At 37.3% G+C, this 20,628-nt stretch overlaps 1 pseudogene; it reads right to left on the reverse strand.

The window, feature by feature from the left end:
* Positions 1-885: 885 nt before the first annotated feature.
* On the reverse strand, positions 886-4,658 carry LOC132508701 (polypeptide N-acetylgalactosaminyltransferase 11-like; annotated as a pseudogene).
* Positions 4,659-20,628: the final 15,970 nt, after the last annotated feature.

The raw sequence follows: 20,628 nt of genomic DNA on the forward strand, positions 1-20,628 counted from the left end.
TCCTGGTTCAATCTTGAAGGTTGTATCTTTCTAAGAATTTGCTCATTTCTTCTAGGTTGTCCATTTTATTGGTATAGAGTTGCTTGTAGTAATCTCTTATGTTCCTTTGTATTTCTGTGGTGTCCATTCTAACTTCTCCATTTTCATTTCTAATTTTATTCATTTAGGTCCTCTCCTTTTTTTTTTTTTTTTGATGAGTCTGGCTAAATGTTTATCAATTTTGTTTATCATATATCCAGAGAAAACCATAATTCGAAAAGATACATGCACCCCAGTATTCATTGCAGCACTTTTTACAATAGCCAGGACATGGAAGCAACCTAAATGTCCATCAACAGAGGAATAGATAAAGAAGATGCGGTACATATATACAATGTCATATTACTCAGCCATAAAAAAGAACAAAATAATGCCATTTGCAGCAATATGGATGGACCTAGAGATTGTCATACTGAGTGAAATAAGTCAGACAGAGAAAAACAAACATGATATCGCTTTATATGTGGAATCTAAAGAAAATGCGTACAAATGAACTTATCTATGAAACAGAAATAGAGGTATAGATGTAGAAAACAAACGTATGGTTACCTGGGGTAGGGGAAGGTAAAGGAGGGGAGGGATAAATTGGAAGATTGGGAATGACATTACATACTACTATATATAAAATATATAACTAATAAGGACCTACTGTATAGCACAGGGAACTCTACTCAGTACTCTGTAATGGGAAAATAATCTAAAAAAGAGTGGATAGATATATACATATGTATAACAGATTCACTTTGCTGTACACCTGAAATTAACATAACATTGTAAATCAACTATACCCCAATAAAAATTTTTAAAAAATTTCCAGCACATAGTGTGAGGTAACCAAATCCTGACTTACATCAGAGTCTCCTCAGGTCTCCTCTTGTTTCCTCTGATTCTTCTCTGGGCTAAGCAACAGTTTCTTAACTGCTTTTTCTCACACTTATTTTGTCCACTTTCAAATTGTCCTTGTGTTGATATCTGCATTTCTGGGTAAGTACATTCCAGATATCATTTAAATAATTTACAACTCAATTTTTTTCTCAATTCAACACACTCATGGTTATTTGCATAGCTGTTGGTCCTCAGATCACATCTTAAGGAAATATAATACTTTTTATATTTATTCAACCAAACATGTGCCAACCTGAAGGAGTTATGTGTCATGGTGTCCTAGCCTTCAGGAGATCCATATGATTACCTTTTTCAGAAAACATCTCTTATTATAGAGCAAGGGACAATAAAGAGCTTACCTGCACACATTCAGATCCTAAATGATATTTCCACATTTTCTCCTTCCCGGAAATCCATGCCACTGTCACACTGTCCAATTCATTGCAATAGCATCTGTTCCTGGCAAACAATTCTCCAGCCCTTGTAGGTGACTTTATTGAGGCAGGAGCTCCTTCTGGTCTTCCTAGCTCAGAAATGGGAGCATGATCCCTCTTGAAGTGTGTCCCCCAGCTAAATCCTTCCTGTATCATAGAGGACAGTGAGCCATTGGTGAGTGCATCCACACTGATGATAACAATCACTGGGCAAGCCATGGTCTGCTGGTCCTCCTGGATAACAGCCAGCAAAGGCTGCAGCTGTATCACATTCACCTCACAGTTGCACTCCAGAAACACCAGAAGTTCTCTTAGACCATGGGTTGCTCCAATCATTCTTCCTCCAATCAATCCCTCACACTTGTATTTCTTATTTTGGACATATTCATCTAGCTCTCCATTTAAATCACCAAAGTCACTATCATTATCCACAAAGGTGATTTCATGGAGATGATGTGCTGGTGTGCCATCTATGCCTCTGTGCAAGGCCAACAAAGCTTCATTATAGAAACAAGTAACAACACTAGTGGCTTAGTGTCTCTTTGACTAGACAACCCAAACCAGTCAGACAAGACTTTTTTTACATGCTTCACTCCTCGTGTCTGACAAATCTCCATGACTGCCCAAGTAGTTACTAATAATCATATAAAGGCATGTTTCTGATAGCCTAAGTATCACAATTCCTGATCACTCTCATTAAAAATCATATCCAGTTCAGAAGAGAATTTCACATTGCCTTCTTCTGGATCTTCAATATGATTATCTATCATATCACAATTTTGTTTGCATTTAATTATGACTCTAATACCAGACTTGGAATGAAACAGGGATAGAATTTGGGGTGGGGGAGTGATACAAGGGGCCCAGACCCCTTGATGGACACATTCTTAAGCAGCTGAGTCACTTCACTGAAGATGAAACAAACAAAAAGAAAAACTGTACAGGACACAGACATAAAAAAGCACCCAACAGAAATATCAGACTGTGACACTTCCCACTATTGACCTAGCAGAGCTGAGAGGCCTTTTTCAATTTCCTGGAGCAGAAGCTGTGAACCAAAACCTGGTGCTGGAGGCTGAGTGTAGAGTAGTGAGAGTGAAAAACTCCAGGGTGTAGCCTGAGGGGTGTGGGTGTAAAGCCCACAGAACTTCAGGGGGTGCATTCTGTAGGCTTTACTTCCAGGTTCTTCATCAGGGTGAAGATCCTGGAAAGGTACACTCATGACTCCCAAACTAGGGCTGTGGCATTCTCCTTCCTCTCTGTAGCAGCTGTCACAGCTGTTGTGGCCCCAGCCAGGCAGGACTGGGCTGCCTTGAAGCCCAGCATCACACAGGCAAGGACATGGTGGCAGCCACCAACCCACCCAGGCCCTGGGGCCTCACACCCCAACTCTCACCGTTTTTTTTTTTCCCCCCAAAGAGATTAGCAGTCAGGCTCTTAAAATTAAGCAGGAATTAAAAGCATGTCTTGGGGAATAGCAGGGAAGAAATTTGCACACTTCCACTCCTCTCTTGATCCCATTTTGAACTGAACCAGGGGTTATTTGAAATACAAAAGATAGAGCCAAGATCTACATGGAAGCTAGAAGAAGGAAAAGAAGAAGAATAAGGAAAAATGAAAACTAACAGTGTTTCATTGGTAACTGGATATTGGGTTGTTTTTTCTTTGTTTGTTTGTTTTTAAGAAGCTGAAAATCTCCCTTTTGAAAAATTTTGTACAGTTTAGTTTCTGTCTTCTAGCATGGAGACTGTTATTCTCCTTGGGGGCACACAGCTCCTTTGATGCCTATGACTGCATTAATATATCTTTCTTATGCAGAAGTAAGGCATTCTGTCTAAGCATGTGACACACTGACTAGAAGATAGAAGATGCTAAATAAACAATTTATTGAAGTAAATTGAATAGTAAGTTTTTGCTTTATTTTTAGACTCCTTTAACATTTTATTTGTATAGGCTATACAAAGTAGCAATTGAAAAATGTAAAAATATTATTATCTACCTCACAGAGTTGTTGGTAGGGTAAAGAAACTAATATTTAGAGTGACCTAGTTCATCCTTAGCATACAGTAAGATCTCAGTTAATGCTTGTATTGCTATTGTTGAACTGTTATCAGTAATGAACACAAATGGAACTTGTGTGTATATGTGTGCATTTAGGTTTCTATATGTGTACATTCATAAGTGTGTGTGTTTTTTATATACTATAATATCATGTTTTATGTGTATTTCTAAATTCACTTAAAATGATTTCTTACTTTACTTTTGAAATCTAAATTCATATATATTTTTAAGACCATGTACATTATTACCACTTAATGTGCTTTTAGAGAATTTTCAAAGAGCTATTCTAATCTTTATAGCTTTCAATATTTTTAAACCTATTTTCAAAATGTGGAATTATCCCCTTGAGTGTATGAGGAAAAGCTCAGTTTCCAAAATTGAAAGAATGTGTGTCATTTCTTCCTAGAGCAGTGGCACAGGTGAATTTTACAGGAATGGGGAAGATTAACTAGGAACTCAGTACGATGTAAAGGCATCTGAGAAGCAGTAGGAGATAATACTTGACCTTCTGAGGCTTCTCAGGGGATTGAAGTTAAAGCAACTCCAGGTGGTCTTCAGAATCACTTGACATTTCCTGTAAGTGATGGGCCAAACAAGAAAAAGCCAGAGAAAGTCAGAGTTACAATAAAGTTCCATTTCACCAACTTATTGAGCATATTTATTTAAAGTATCTCTTTTGACTCTACAGCTAGTATATCTAAAATGCCTCTCTATACTCATCACAGCAACCAACATGGTTCTTGTAAGTATCAAAGTTCATCCTCAGGTCTTACCCTCCCCTCCAGGCTCTCAGTCAATACCAGAGTTTCAGCAATTCCATCTGTGTTGATTACCTAATACCATGTTGCCAACCCCAATATTTTTTCCTGAGACCGAGATTCATATGTTTAACACCTGCTTTATATCTGCATTTGAGTGCCTATCAGTATCCAAGACTCAGGTTTCCATTTTTCAAGATGAATGAGCATCTATCTGATGTACTCTGTAGTCAACACCATGGATACAAAGGGGAACACACAATGCAGCCTTTTCCTTGTGGAGCTTGTGGCCTAAACCACAGGTCAACAAACTTCTTCTTCTTCTTTGTTTTCTTTTTTTTTTTCCGAAAAAGACCAAGTAAACCCAATTCACAGTAGGAGCTAGAAAGACTTTCCCAGTACACAATGGCAATAAACTGCTTCTCTCACCATGTGCCCATTTTGCACTTTACACATACCCCTATTTTACCACTTACCACATTGTATTACGCTTGTTTCTGTGCACCAGAGGTCAGCAAACTATAGACTGCAGGCCAAATCCAGCACCAGACTGGGTCTTGTAGGATAAGTACATTACAAATTGTTCAGAAACATCATTTTTATTTAGTTCTCCAAAAGCTCTTTTTCTAAATTTAAATTTACCATTTCTGATAAAAAATACCACCAGCCTCTGAGATTGTTGGATTAGAAAAGTTAGACTCTTACACTCCAGCCTACTTGAATAGGTTAGTTGTGGTGTTATGTACACAAGGACTAGTCTAGACTTTGTACTTTATATGATATGGGGGTTTTATTTAATAAAAGAATTCCAAATTATTAATATATAATTTGGTACAAGCCTTGGAGGAGGGTGCCCAAGTGAGGGTCTCAGACACATAAACTTTACAGTAAGTAGTGTGTCCACGTGCTCCCTTCTATTTCCACTTCCTTTCCCTCCAGTTCAGATCTTCATTATGCTTCCCCTGGATATCTTTTTTCTATTGGTCTTCTAGGGCTGCCATAACAAATGGCCACAACTCAGGTGGCTTAAAACAAAGTTTATTCTCTCTTAGTTCAGGAGAACAGAGCTAGAGATCAAAATGTCAGCAGGGTTGGTTCCTTCCTGTAGCTCTGGGAGGGGGAAACCATCCGATGCCTCTCTCTTAGCTTCTGGTGATTGCAGGCAGTCCTTCACATACCTTGGTTTGCAAATACAGTACTCCAATCTGCCTCCATCTTCACATCACCTTCTTTTCTGTGTTTCTCTGTATCTTACTAAGGACACTTACTGGTCATAGCATTTTGGGCCTATCCTAAATCCAAGACGATTATATTTTGAGATCCTTTATTAATAACATTTTCTACATAAAGTCACATTCTAAGGTTCTGGGTGGACATGATTTTTCATGAGACACTATTCAACCCTTTTACTTCTCCACTCATATTCCACTTTGGTATGCTATCATTTACTACTGTGCTGCCAAAATATCTTCATTAGTCATTGTTCTGGTCATGCTACTTCCTTGCTCAACAATATTTATAATTTATCAAAGCTCCTGAAATGGGGCATAAACATATTCTCTTGGTATTTAATAACACTCCCTCATTTCAAGATCCATGCTTTTCTCAGAGATGCTTTCTTCTATAATTCAAAACTCTAGCTAAACTGGCTTAGTTTGGCTCAAAACAAACCATTGCTTTCCTGCCACTATGTTTTTTGGTCATTCTTTCCTTTAAACTAGAATGTAATTCCCAACAAATAACTGCTAATGAAAAATATCTATTACTCTTTAAGATCCCAAACACATAAACAATTTAACTAGCTAACTAGTTAACCAACTATCCTCTACCAGGAAAATTAGTTGCTCCTCTCAAATACCTTTAAAATGTTATTTCTCCCTACTTTAAATAATAACAGAGAAACAACAATTTATTTGCTTTTGTATAGCTCTTTATTGTTTATAGAGCACACACAGATCTTATTGATTATAAATACTGTTATAGTCATTTGTATACATGTTTGATTTTCCTTACTTCCAGAGTTAGGTGGGCACAATACTGGTGTCTTGGTCTTTTTATAATCCCTGCAGTAATTAGTGTAGGGTCTTAGGAGCAATGTAGCACCGCTGTACAGAAATTATTTTTCAACGAGGATCTGCTAAACTGGTAACATGGAGCTTTAGGATTATGGGCATAATTGTTAGTAGAGATCTACTTGCTTGAGGATACTGTCTTGAATGATACTCCAAGGTCATTTAAAAAATCTCAGGACGGGGCTTCCCTGGTGGCACAGTGGTTGAGAGTCCGCCTGCCGATGCAGAGGACACGGGTTCGTGCTCCGGTCCGGGAAGATCCCACATGCAGCGGAGCGGCTAGACCTCTAGGCCTGCGCGCCCGGAGCTTGTGTTCTACAACGGGAGAGGCCACAACAGTGAGAGGCCCGCGTACGGCAAAAAAAAAAAAAAAAAAAAAAAAAAACTCAGGACGCAGTAAACACAATCAAATAATTAATTGGCAATAACAAAATTCACACTATATTGCTAAAACTAAATATAGTTTTTTAAATGGGATTATGGGTGATCCTCAGAGAATTTCTTCTGAGACTTTATCTTTCCAGGATCCACCATGCAATGTTGTGTCCTTTTTAAGGGAACAGAAATTACTGCTAAATTGTGGTCATTGTTCCAATTAAAGTCATCACATCCTTCTTTATAGGATAAAGGCACCGAAGAAAAATAAATAATGTGTACAAATGCCCTGCTTGAATATTTATCTCTCTAATCTACTTAGGGAGACCTGTCCCTTAGTAAGAAAAGGAATTTTGCCTGAGAGTGGTTAATTGAATCAGTCCATTAGTTGAAGTTGTGGGCAGAGTTAAGTGATGTTCATGATTTCTCTCTGAGATACAAAATAAGAGCAGATAAGACACCCTCTCCATTTGGCTAGAGCAGTAGCCCAGATAGTTTCTCCCAATGCTTTGGTGCTCTCTCCGTTGCCAGCTCCTAATTACAAAGGAACAATGCCAGGTTGGGGGCTCAGGATTCTGCTCCAAGTGAAATATCCTCCTGTCATACAGAAGGATGAAAACAGTACAGATTTTATTTAAACATATTCTGTCTATTGAAATTGAAAGAAAATAAAAAGGCAAATACTACCCTTTTGAGAGGTTTATGTCTCTTAATAGTATGGAAGTTTCCTTTCATTATAATTAAAAGATTCAAAGTATAACTACAACTGGAAATTAGAGGCACCCTAACTTTGTCCTAAGAAGCAAAAACAGTTAACATAGGTATGAATTAGTGTTTGAGCATATTACATAAATGTTGAAAGATTGAAACTCCCATTCTTCACTCCCCAATGGGGGGAAAAAAAGTTGCATGGATAAAATAAAAACATTTTGGACGTAATACTACTTGTTACCTTTATCTATAAGCGGGTTTGTAATGTAAACTAGAGAAAGGAAGAGGAAGACGCACTCTAAGACCAAGTTTATTTTGTAGAAAATGGGTTAAGGTTTGACAATAAAAGGTAAAGAAATTTCTCATACAGATCAGATGTGTATCTCCAAAAAACATGGTATTGCTTTGCTGTGACAAATGTGTTTGATTGATTTCAGATATTGTAGGAGAGAACCAACTATGGCCCAGAAAGTAGATATGCTGCATTCATGTACACCTTTTTCCTTGCCGAAGGTCATAACTTCTTATCTTTTCCCCAAAATTGTTAAGGCTTTGTGGTATTTACCGGAGCACTTCTATGAAGAACTATAAGTTGAATCATACAAAATTAGTTGAATAGAAGCAAATTCTATTGGATCTCATCTAATATTTGGGCTCATCAGAATGAAGTGCAATTTTTATTGGAGAATAATAGGTGAGGAGGTATACACAATAGGGAGGGGACAAAAGTACCCAACACCTCCTGCCCCCCATGGCCATCTGAGAGGCATTTGCTGTTTCCTCACTGTGAACCACAGAGACCAACTAGGCTGGAGAAGCAGGTTGATCTCTCTGGTAAATTTTCTATACCTTACAAATACTAGAGGTGTACCATGAGGGACAGAAACACAAAGAATATGTCATACAGGTCATATTTTCTGATCTCATCTAGAATCTTTGGACTTTAATGCAGTACCACTTGGACCATAATCATTTATAAGCCAGGCCCCAGAACCTATATATGAGCCGGGGTGTAGCTCTGTCCCTTCCCCTAACCCTACTTTGTGAATCATAGCCACTAAACTGAGTTTAAAAGTTGGGCCAAGAAGCAAAGCTGGCCCTCAGAATATCCTTGCTGAGTGAGAGAAATATGACGCAGGCAGAAATGACACCAACCCTAGAGTGGCTGAAAAAGTGGAAAGACCTGGTGTCTCCCAGGGCAACTGTACTCCATGCTATTCAAATATGCAATGTCCATATGCAGGTGTCCTCAAGAGCTATCAGCAAGGCTAGGCCACAGAGCATGCTTAGAGTAAACTGAGCACTAAAAAAAGTTACAGTCACGTTTTTGCATGAGGGAGAAGAGGCAGCTCCATATCTGATACGGAGAGTTAGGACTCACTCTGCATACAGGTGTCCAGCCTGAGATCCTGCACTATTGACCAGACCTGAGGTCCTGGGTAGGTCATGAGGTGGAAGATGCAGTCTGTTACTGATGGCACTTTATTCTGGAAATTTTTAGTATACTTTGAGGTGAGTATGTCTAATTGTTAGCAACAAGCAGCTTTTCTTTTGTTTTCTTCAGTTCTTTTAAGCCTCTTGATCAGTTCCATACTGCCTTATGATGGGGTTCAGGGCAGGCTGCCCCAGAATGTGTCACTTTGCCGAGTGGATTATTTTGAGCTAAAGACAATCAAGGCCTTGCTGTTTCCTCACTGTGAACCACAGAGACTGAAGAAGATCTTTTAACTTCTTCCTAAACTGCCAAAAAGAATTTAGATGGGGACTTGTACCAGGGAGAGAGCTATTACCAGAGATAACTTTTTACATCAGAAAGACTTACCTGCATGGCCTGGCACACATTTGTTTACCAAACGTTTGCTCTTCCCAACTTTCTGTGATTTGTCTTTCTCCCCTTTGACATCCCAGACTCCTATCCCCTTCTCCTAAGCTCAGGATGGCATATAAGCTGCAACTTCCTGACTGTCAGGAAGGCTCATATTTGAGGGTTCCTATATGTATGAATTAAATTTGTTTTTCTCCCGTTAATCTTTCTTATGTCAATTTAACTATCAGATCAACCAAAGAACTGATCTTTGGAAAGGAAGGAGAGAAAAGTTTTCATCCTCTACATTTAAAACAGAATGAAAAATCCCTCATTTTTGCGAATGTATTAATATGACAATTCTCAGCCTGTGATTCCTCCAAGATTCTCTATAGTGTCAGCAAGTCCAGGCAGTGTTCAGGATTTGATATCTGTGCATGGAAGATTTAGATCTAAAAACTACTCAATGTTTCCCATTTCACAGAATCTTTTATGTGATCAGGAAGATATAATAGGTGAGCTTTAAATGACCCTGTGGAAAGACATTACTTAATTATACCCTGATTTAATAAAAAGAAACAGAATTGTATTTGTATTCTCCTGATCTGCCCTATTTTATATCAGTGAGGGAATTATATACCATTATTCCACTATGGTTTTGGTGTGAAAGATAAACTTTCCTCAGATGAGTTCCACCTGGAAAGTTCCCACTAGAAATTCTTCAGTGTTAGACACACACAGCCCTTTTGCCCTCCTTGTGTCTTCCATTCCTTACTCCCATGGCTACATTAAAATTAAGGATTATCACTATTTAACATTTAATAATTACCATGTCATATGTGTCTATTTAATTGAATTAAGTAATTTCTGTTGATTATATCAACAGTAAAAACAGTCAAATAAACACCAATCCAAAGTTTTGATAAGACACTCCACTGACTTCTACTTAGTAAAAAAGTGAGTATATCACTTCATGGACATAGTGATAAAAATATTGATTTGCAAAAGGCATTCTATGACAAATTTTAATACAAGTTTTGTTGGATTCTACTTATTGATACAGTTCTTATTTCTCAGAAGCTTTATGAATCAGGAAGATGTAATAGAAAACATTGAATGACACTCTTGAAATATATTATTGAATTATATATTGAAAATCCTTTTATATCATCACTAACCATGTTTATTTTTTATTCACAACTGACCCAACTGTAGTGACAGGTTCAGAGAATTACGATAATGAAGATAAATAGCATTTCTATCTGTCTCAGCAAGTTTCTTGATGCTATAGATTAGATTTTCCACTTCTATACAAATTCTTCCTTATCCATAAACAAGGCCTTGAAAAGACTGAAGTAAACTTATTTCAGATAGGAGACATTTGGGTCTGTTATATTTTTCTTGGTTGATTGCTGCACATACCCATTTTAAAGGGTATCTATTTATTTCAAATCATATTCTGTTGGGGAAATATAGTTAAAAACAAAATGTCCCAACCCAGAAATCCTCTCCACAAATGTAGTGGCATAAGAAAACACTTTTATTATTGAATAAGCATTGTTAAAAAACAAAATTCAACTGAATAAGTTTAAAAATCTACTTGGCTTTATTCAACAATTCATAAATGGAGCAGCATCCCATCTAACACCTAGAAGGGAGCTCCAGGAGCTGTACAAAATAGGAGGCTTTCATAGGCAGAAGGAGGGTGGGACAAGGAGTTAAAATATCGCATTGTTTCAGGCAAGGTCCCCTTTCCTTAGCGGAAAGCAAGACTTTTATCAAGATTACGTCACTAGTCTTGATCAGGAAATCCCAAATTGATTGGTTTAAAATTCCACTCATGAAACTTCAATTAGGTTTTCTATTAAGTCTAGATAGGGCTTAGCATAGGGGACTCCATTTGGAGCTGTTGTTTCTTTTTAACAGCATTAAAAGTCAGAATATGATGTGTGTCACATGTAGTCTGCTAAGCTAAGAGACTGCAAAGATGGGGAAAAAAATGTTTATTCCCTTATATAGCCGGCAGATGTAATTCATTATATGCATGTAATAAGATAAACAACAACTAGTTCACAAGTAAGAGAACTTGACAGCACCATTTGTCACACATGTACATACTAACTCTACCTGGTAATTGGGGTGACCATCTGTGTTAGCTAATTGGCTACTAGAGGAAAAACAAACTTCTCATATCTTCATAACAGGAGATAGTTTTCCAATTCAGAATAAGGTTCCCACTGAAGTTAAACTCCTACCCTTTCACAGAACTGGAAATAGTAATGCAATCTCCCTTAATTTTTACATTTTAAAGAGATGGCTCCTACGTCTTTGAGAAAAGCATTCCTAGGTCATAAAGCTAACAAAAAGCCTGTCTAGTTTTTAAAAGGATTTATATACATTTCAAAGAAATAAGAAATACTTACAATGACATGTTTTCTAATATAAATGCATTAAGAAAATTGGGAGAGGGAGGAGTAGTTTCTTCCCTTATTTTCACAGAGGAGAATTAAGGATCTTATTTTTAATTTTAATTTTTCTTGACAATTATTCCAGTAACACCCCATAATACTCTATCAGGAAAAGACACAGTGTTTATGTTAATTATAATAGCATTACTTTCAAAGCTTACTAATTTTCCATAAGTACTACATAGACATGAAACAGACTGCCAGATATTTCTCCAACAAAGATGGGTTCATTCAGGATCAGCAGAGAATTGCAAGTCAAAGTCTGCAACCATGGCAGCCACACACAAGTCCTTGCATGGCAAGGAAAGGAGAACTCTTTTTTAGAGGAGAAAGGAAGTTGGGAGGCTACAGTCCATGGCTTTTCATTGGCTGCGTCCTTGCCAGGAAGGAAGAGGACTCTTTCTTCTTCCTGTTGGGCTCTGCTATAGTAGCAGGGCCTGAGAGCTCCTCCTTCTGGTTTCCCAGCCCTATTTATTTATTTACTTTAAGAAGATGTTGGGTGTAGGAGTTTATTAATTAATTAATTTATTTTTTGCTGTGTTGGGTATTTGTTTCTGTGTGAGGGCTTTCTCTAGTTGCGGCGAGCGGGGGCCACTCTTCATCGCGGTGCACGGGCCTCTCACTATCGCGGCCTCTCTTGTTGCAGAGCACAGGCTCCAGAAGCGCAGGCTCTGTAGTTGTGGCTCGATCAGGGCTCAAACTCGTGTCCCCTGCACTGGCAGGCAGATTCTCAACCACTGTGCCACCAGGGAAGCCCCCCAGCCCTATTTAATTGAGATTTCTGTTTATTAATTTTTTACAACTACCATAGAGGGTGTCACTGTAAAAATGAAGACAAAAATGAATAAAAGAAGAAAGCCTGAAAGGCAAATGGGGTGGCTGTTTTCTTAAATGAGGCAGCTGTTGACTTAAAAAAAAAAAAAAACGCACAATGTGAGAGTTGCGAGTTAAATTTTATTTGGGGCAAAATGAGGACTGCAACCCGGGAGACAGCGTTTCATATAGCTCTGAGAAACTGCTTTGAGGAGGCGAGACGGGGGAGCCAGGTTATATAGAAGTTTTGTAACAAAGTGCAGGTAGTCTGAACATCAAAATATTATTGTTAATTAAAGAAAACCAGGTATCTTGAGTTAAGGAATTTAGTACTTTTCTATGTATGGGAAGATGCAAGAGTCTGGGCTCACTGAAATCATTCCTTTGATATGCACCTCAGCTCTCTGGGGCGAGTGTCCTGTATTTTCACATCCTGAGTTTCCTCAGGTCTCACAGTAGGGAGTGGCTTCGGGGAGTGGCTGCACTCTGATAGCTGCTAGATAGCAGGTGTTCTTTTCAGCCCTCCATTTCCTCAGGGCTCACCAGCTCATGTTGGAGGGCTGCAATCATTGATGAGTGTGACATCCTTTGTTTACTGATATGGCAGGAAATATTCTATTTCTCAGAGCCATGGCATGCTAAGGGAAATACTACTCCATGGTGTCACATGCTTTCCATTTTTTAGCTTTACCACTGATGTTGTTATTTTACAAATGACTCTAAAGCTATAAATGGCGGGCCTAACCAGATGATTTCTGGCTCTTAGGTTTTGTCCATGAATAGATTTTGACCTCCAGTAAACACATGTATACTAGCCTTTCTCCAGTATCCATAAAGAAATTGATGGGACCATTCCTAATATTTCAGTAAATATCTTTTTTTTCTTCTCAACTTCCTTGGAAGGCATGAAATACATTTTCTTGTTCTCAGGACACTAGAAGTTAGACTTTCACAGTGATACAGACCCAAAACACAGCACTTGGTTTTCATGTTTCTGACATTTTTCTCTGTTGTCATACATGCATTTTTTTATGCGATATTGGGAAAGGAGAGCTCCTGTTGCAACAAGGATTCAGCAGAGGTAAAGAGGGAAAATGCAAAAGGTCAATGGAGCATTGGGCCGGTATTTTCATCAGAGAAAAACAGACAGTGTATTCTTTTAGCAAGACTGGAGCTGTCAGTTCCTGGTGTAAAACACAATGCAAAAGAAGAATACCCCAGAGGAACAAACCTAAATGGGAGACAGGGAATGACAAGAACAAACCATTTAAATGCTCCCTGAGGGAAAAATATACATACAAAAGTACAAGAATTGAGGTTTAAAGAGCTTTTTATAACTTTTATTTTGAAAAGGTAAAAGTGAAAAACAACATGTCCACTTCAAGCTGGCTTCCGACAGCCCTTAAATAATAAAATGCTTAGTGAGGAACGTTGACACCTTCCTGTGGTGTTCCTGTTCCCCTTAAAAATGAAGTCAAGTTACCTTGACACTTAGGCCCAGTGTTTCTTTAACAGGGGTACAAGAAGGGTCACTGTTTTTTTCATATACTTCAAAGCTTATTTGATTGACTATTGGAAAGTACCTTAAAAGTTCAAGCAGTTTCACTGGCCCAATGAGGAAAATCAAACAGATGCCACATGGCTAATTGTGCTTTCCATGGTTTCAAGAAAAAGAGAAATGTGTTAATAGGGAGATGCCTAAGGTCACCTTTCTTCAAATTAGAGACCTAATTATTTATGTACTGAAATACATAAGCATCTGTTTTCCAAAATATATACATTCTAGTTTATATATATGTATATATAGTATATATATATATAGTTTGTATATATGTATATATATATATAAACTTATTTACACTTTAGTGCCTTCCTTATCTCTCTAGAACTGTCACTTCTAAATATATAAATAATGACAAGATTGGTTTTAACAATCTAAAATGTAAAAATACTACTAAAAATTACAATTAGAGGTGAAATTATACAAAACCTATAGATTAGAAAAATGAATAGAAACAAACTGTATTGCCCTGCTGTTGCAAATACTTCACAGATTGCTTAGCCTGGCAAGACTCTGTGTCAAAGACTTTGTAAACGTTCTACTATTTAATCTTTATAACATTTTTGAAACGGAGGCATTATTTGCTCCATTTTTATAGGAAGAAAAATGAGGTTCCATGAGGTTTGTCATAACTAATAAGTTCCATGAGGTTTGTCATAACTAATAATTATTTAATTAATAAATAAATTTAATAATTTTAAATAATGCCTGATAAAGACCCTGTCCCCTCCCTAGACTCTTCTTACAATGTGTTCCCTTGAGAACAATACTTTTCTGTTAGATCCTCTATCACTCAGGCAATTCCATACCTCATGGGTCACTCCTTTTACCTGGACAACTCACTTAACCCCACAACTCCGACATTTATCAATTCCTAGTCATTTTTCAGACCTGAAGTCAAGTGTAATTCCCTGGTCAAAACTTCCCTAATACGTAGGACAGAAAAGATTTCCTTTTCATCTTTCATAGTACCATACATACTTCTTCAAACTACCTACCAAAATTTTCAATAGTTCAGTTGATATTCAACTATTTAATGTGTGTCTCTTCTGGGCTAGAAGATAAGTTGGATGATGGCAGGGGCTGAGTCCCTCCCGCTCACAGCTATATCCTCTTTCTGTAGCACAGGGTCCTGTAATGGCTGAAAGACTTAGGAGATGGATAAATACATATAAACCTAAAATTCAAAATTTTAACTCTAGACCACACTTTTTTGTTTTGTTTTTTTTGACGCGCAGGCTCAGCGGCCATGGCTCACGGGCCTAGCTGCTTCGTGGCAGGAGGGATCTTCCCGGACAGGGGCACGAACCCGTGTTCTCTGCATCGGCAAGCAGACTCTCAACCACTGCGCCACCAGGGAAGCCCCTAGACCACACATCTTTAACTAGTGAACTAGGCTTACCTTGTGACTAAATTTCTAGAACAAAAACTCTTAGCTCATATGGAAATGAGAAGCATGAATCTAATTCTAGAATGATTTCCATTGCTCCTGGGAGATTAAGGCATTTAGAAACACAATTTTGGTATAAAAATATCATTATGTTAATGACCACCAATATAAATAATTCCTTAATTTGGGGTGAGACAAAAACTACATTAAATTAGTCAATGCATAGTTGTTAATATAAGAGGATCAAAGGGGCTCACATTCAGCATGGCGAGAAACACTCTTCCAGTAGATTTTTAGTCTCCCATTCAGAATAAATTTAGATAACCCAAGAGGGGTCAAATTCTTTGGAATTATCTTCACTTTTTTTTATAGTACAACAAATGCTGACTGTCTTGTGGGATCCCGATTTGCCAGTGTTGGAACAATGAAATATACTTTGTTCTGAGCACAGAAAGATTACATGTAATTCTAATCATATCAGGCAAAAAGGATGGATAAAACTAGTCTGTGGACAGGCATTTGCTGTAAGCTGCATCGCAATTTAGCATTTATTGCTGTGTACTATTGCCACTGCCATGTATTTGAAACCTAACATAGAAACTAAAACAAAAGAAAGACATAGAAGTCTATTTTTATATATAATAGAAGTCAAATATAAAAATTGATAAAAAGTTCATGGAATTTAATTTACACTCTTTCTGGCAGCACAGATAAGATTATCTAGAACAAAGGTTATATCAAGTTCTAATTTAGAGGGAAACAAAAGATCTAGACTGTCAGTAGTGACCACCTTAATCTTTTAAAATGATGAAGTATTTATAATTATTATTTTTAATTATTTTTTACTGGTGTATAGTTGCTTTACAATATTCTGTTAGTTTCTACTGTACAGCAAAGTGAATCAGCTATACATATACATATATCCTCTCGTTTTTGAACTTCCTTCCCATTTAGGTCACCATATAGCATTAAGCAGAGTTCCCTGTGCTATACATTATGTTCTCATTAGTTACCTATTTTATACATAGTATCAGTATTGTATATGTGTCAATCCCAATCTCCAAATTCCTCCCACACCCCTTCCCCCTTGGTATCCATACATTTGTATTTTTTAATTTTTATTGCACATTTGTTATAATACAGGCTAAATTTGTGGCCCAAACGAGTTGTTCAATTTTGCGTTTAACATATATTTACAACATGGTGAGATAGCCTATATGATGTGTGTGACAGTTATCCATGTATTGTCTCACAACTGCAAATTCAAGCTTTGTATACCTGCTCTAAATAATAGACTCTTTGAACATTTTTTCCTTTACAGTGAGCATGATTTTAAGCTTCGTCGGTAGAGGGCGCTGGAGAAAGGTGGAAAGGGGTTTCTCCTTTTCAGGTTAGGATAAGCGTTATTTTGTTTTTTCTTGCTCTTGACATGCTGTCTGTCAAGGAGCAGGTGTGTGGGCACATTTAGTGTCACTCTGCCCCATCTGTACACCCAGAACACCCAGTCCCTTGGTGACCATGCTGCCCCAGCCCAGAGGTTCTCTTCCCTGTTTGCTTGATGTCTGTAAACTAGCTTTGTCTCAGACAATACAAGAAACTTCTTCACTCTTCACTAGGTCTGAACCCTATCCTGGCCCGCTGCGGGTGGGGGGGTAGCATGGAGGGAAGTATGTCCTTACTTAGGTACATTTTCTTAGCTCTAGGAAAAGACAAAGGAATGCTTCAGAGTACATTTTAGAGTTCTCTTTCATTTTTACAGTTATGATTCTCTCATAGCTTAATAACTCTTTATATTAAACTTCCTCTATTTCAGTTACTATGTCTCTCTGTCTCCTGATTGGACCCAGACCAATACATAGCCCACATACACTATAATGAAGCACATTTAAAAATTTTGTAACATGTTTTATTTTCTTACTTTGTAAGTAATTACAATAGCTGATATGCATATATGTATATATATCATCATGTTTGATCAAGACTTCAGTTCAGAATAATGAACTTTATTTGCTCTAGGGAAAAAACATCCTACGCATACCAGTCATAGGCTTTACTTCAGTGCCTCACAAAGAAAAGCTGTGGTTTTATATTTAAATAAGTATGCCATATTTTTCCACTGTGAGAATGCTATTTTGAAAAGTAAGTTATAAAAACTATCGCTTTCACTTAACTAATAGGTGACCTGAAAGTCAGAGCCTTTGTAAAATGTACACATTAAAAACACTGAGATTCAATTCGTAAATCTGTGGCCTTCCGTTATTATTTCTGTCAAAGACAAGGAAGAAAGCACAACACAATTATTTTCTTCAAAGTTATGAAAAGAGATAAATTTTATTAAAATTTTATTAACACAATTGATTTACAATGTATTTTTAATTATTAGAGTGATATGACTGCCTGTTAGCTGTTGTACAACAATTTTTCTCTAACCAATCTGGGACTTGGCAGTGGCAGAAAGAGTTTAGATTGGATAGAAGTGGGATGCTAAACAGTAATGCTGACATAAAATCAGCTCTTAGAAATTGTACAAGAATAAAGTGATGGAAATCCAGCCACACAGACAAAGCATTTCATCTGGAGAACACAACAGTGAATACTAGGCAATAATGCATCAAGACAGGTGGACAGAGAGGCAGGCCATCACACTCATGTCCAGAAAGACAAGCAAGAGTGTAAAGTTAGGTGTTAAGTAACTTTAAGTTAAGGCAACTAAGTACTAAAGCAAAGAATCTAGACAGGATTACAGAAGCACCAAGGAAATTGAAGAGGACTGGCATAATTCTTGCGTCAGGGCTAAAATTTTCAGAATCTAGGAGAATATGGTGGGACTAAAATCCTAGGTACATAGGGAAGATGGGCAGGAAATCCAAACCAGGACCCTGGCATGAGGTTAAACAAGGGCGGGCGACTCAGCTACTTGACATAGAATGTAGGATGGCTTCATCAAAAACAAATCTAGGAAGGAGAACGTGACTGCAAGAAAAGAGTGAAGTTTCCAAGAAGTTACCTCAGTGTTGAAATGCTAACTTACTGGATTGGAGTCTTTAAATTCTATCTGATAAGAATCTTTCTTGATCCTCGTGCTGGATTTGTCAGGATGTCAGTATGAAATTAAATGTTCCTAGTTAAACTTATAAGAGATGACAGTGAATGTGGCAGAGGAATAGATCAGGGCATAAATCTTCATCACATAAATAATGAATTTGTATTTTGAAGTCCACTAAGATTTAAAAATTCAGCTATGTTTATTTTCTTCATATATGGGCTAAGTCTTAAAATGTTAAATAGTAAAAAAAGAAAAAAGTTAAATAATACAAGACAATGAGATAAAAAGAAAAAAAAGAAAAGACTAATAATAAACATTTGACTTTCATAAAGTTGATTATTTAATTTCTAAACATTATAAGATAGCACTATATTTTTAAAAATGCACTTTGTCAGGACAAAGAGGTATAGTGGAAATAAGAATAAGCCATGGATCTTGGCTTCACATCCCTGTCTTCCCCCGTATAATTTCATGAACTTGTGAAAATTACTTCATTTCTCCTTGCCATAATTTTTCTGTTAAAGATTTATCTTGTAAAAGAGAAGGGTTGTGTTCCAGTTATCTATTACTGTGGAACAAATGACCACAAAAGTTAGTGGTAAAAATCCTACAGTCATTCTACTGTATCTTATAAATTGTGTGGGTCAGGACATCCAGTAAAGATCTGCTGGATAATTCTGCTATTCCATGTGACATAATAGAAGTCACTTGATGATATTCAATTGTTAAACCATCTGGACTAGAAGGCAGAAATTGCTTACTAACATATATGGTGACTTGGAGGGTATATCTGAAAGGCTGAGTTCAGTTGGAATGGTCAACAAAATGCCTAATTGTGGCCTCTTCCGTATGGCAGCCTCAAGGTTGAATTCTTACATGGTGGGTCCGTGTGCCAAGAGAAATTCTTCCAGTGAAGAAGGTGAAAGCTGCATGAAGTTTTATAATCTAGCACCACTTTTTCCCTACTCTGTTGGTTGAAGCAGACCCAACCAAGCTCATACTCAAGGTGGGGGACCACAGACCTGAATACCCATGAGAGAAATTTCAAATAATTTGCTTCCATGTTTGAAACCACTTAAGTTAATGCCCTGACCACAAAGTTACTGATCTTTCTTCCTCATGCAAGAACCACCAAAAGTTTCATCCTATTATGCTGTAAAGTTCAGGTTCAAGGTCCTGGATCTCGTCATTGAAATCATATCTAGCTACAGAAGAATCTCCTTGGCTTTTATGCCTTGGATAAAGTTGCTCTTAGTCTAAAGACTTATGAAATTAAGAGACAATTTATCTGCCCCCCATCCACCTAATGTCCAAAGATGAGACAGGCATAAGATAGCTAGAATAAACAGTCCTGTTCTACAAGGGGAAAAATGAGAGGCATGTAACAATCACTGTCCTGCAGCAATTCTTAAATATAATCTGGTAGATGTGTTCATTTCCCTAATTAAGGCTCAGTCTTGATCTCTGAGTATAATTCTACATGGCTCTTGGTTTTGGACCTGCCCTCTGAAAATGTCCTAGTCCATACACAGTAATGTAGCTTTTCCCATAAAATCTAGTTTCCTTAAAATCCAGTTTTCTTAGATTTTTTTCCCTGCTTAGAGAATTTGGGACTTCTTAATTTTTTTTCTATTCTTTCTGTCCCTCTCAATCTATGCTAATATAATTCCTTTAAAATCTTGTGAGTCTCTTGTATCAGTTCCTAATCTATCCCATTAGACAAATCCATATCCATGAATCTATTTAAGATAAATTATTCTCTAACTTTGTGATAAAAGAAATTTTCACATATTGGGCATGGGGAAGTCATTCTGGCTTATACATGAGTTAGCTTAAATTTTATGCTAACTAGAATAGCCTACTTGTGGCCTCTCAAACATATATTATACATCTGCTTTAATTATTGAAGAAAAGGTCACATTGACCAGAAGTAAAGAATGTCCATGTTAAAAATAAAGATTAAATGTCTCCCTTCCTGGGATGCCAATGCTGGTACTTCTTCAATGTTAAGACTCCCTTCCCAGGTGCCAAGTTCATACTGAGTTTGTGTACGTGCTGATCTTTCTGGGTTTTTTTGTTTGTTTGTTTTTGAAACCTTGAAGGAATGTATCCCTGACTTCTTTGATATTCTTTTTTCTGACAAGATATAAAACTGTTATGAAAACCATGCTTCTCCAGAGCAGTTCTTCAGAGTTATCTAGGAGGGTCTTC

Source organism: Lagenorhynchus albirostris, chromosome 18, assembly GCF_949774975.1.
Source record: "Lagenorhynchus albirostris chromosome 18, mLagAlb1.1, whole genome shotgun sequence".
Classification (NCBI taxonomy): Eukaryota; Metazoa; Chordata; class Mammalia; order Artiodactyla; family Delphinidae; genus Lagenorhynchus; species Lagenorhynchus albirostris.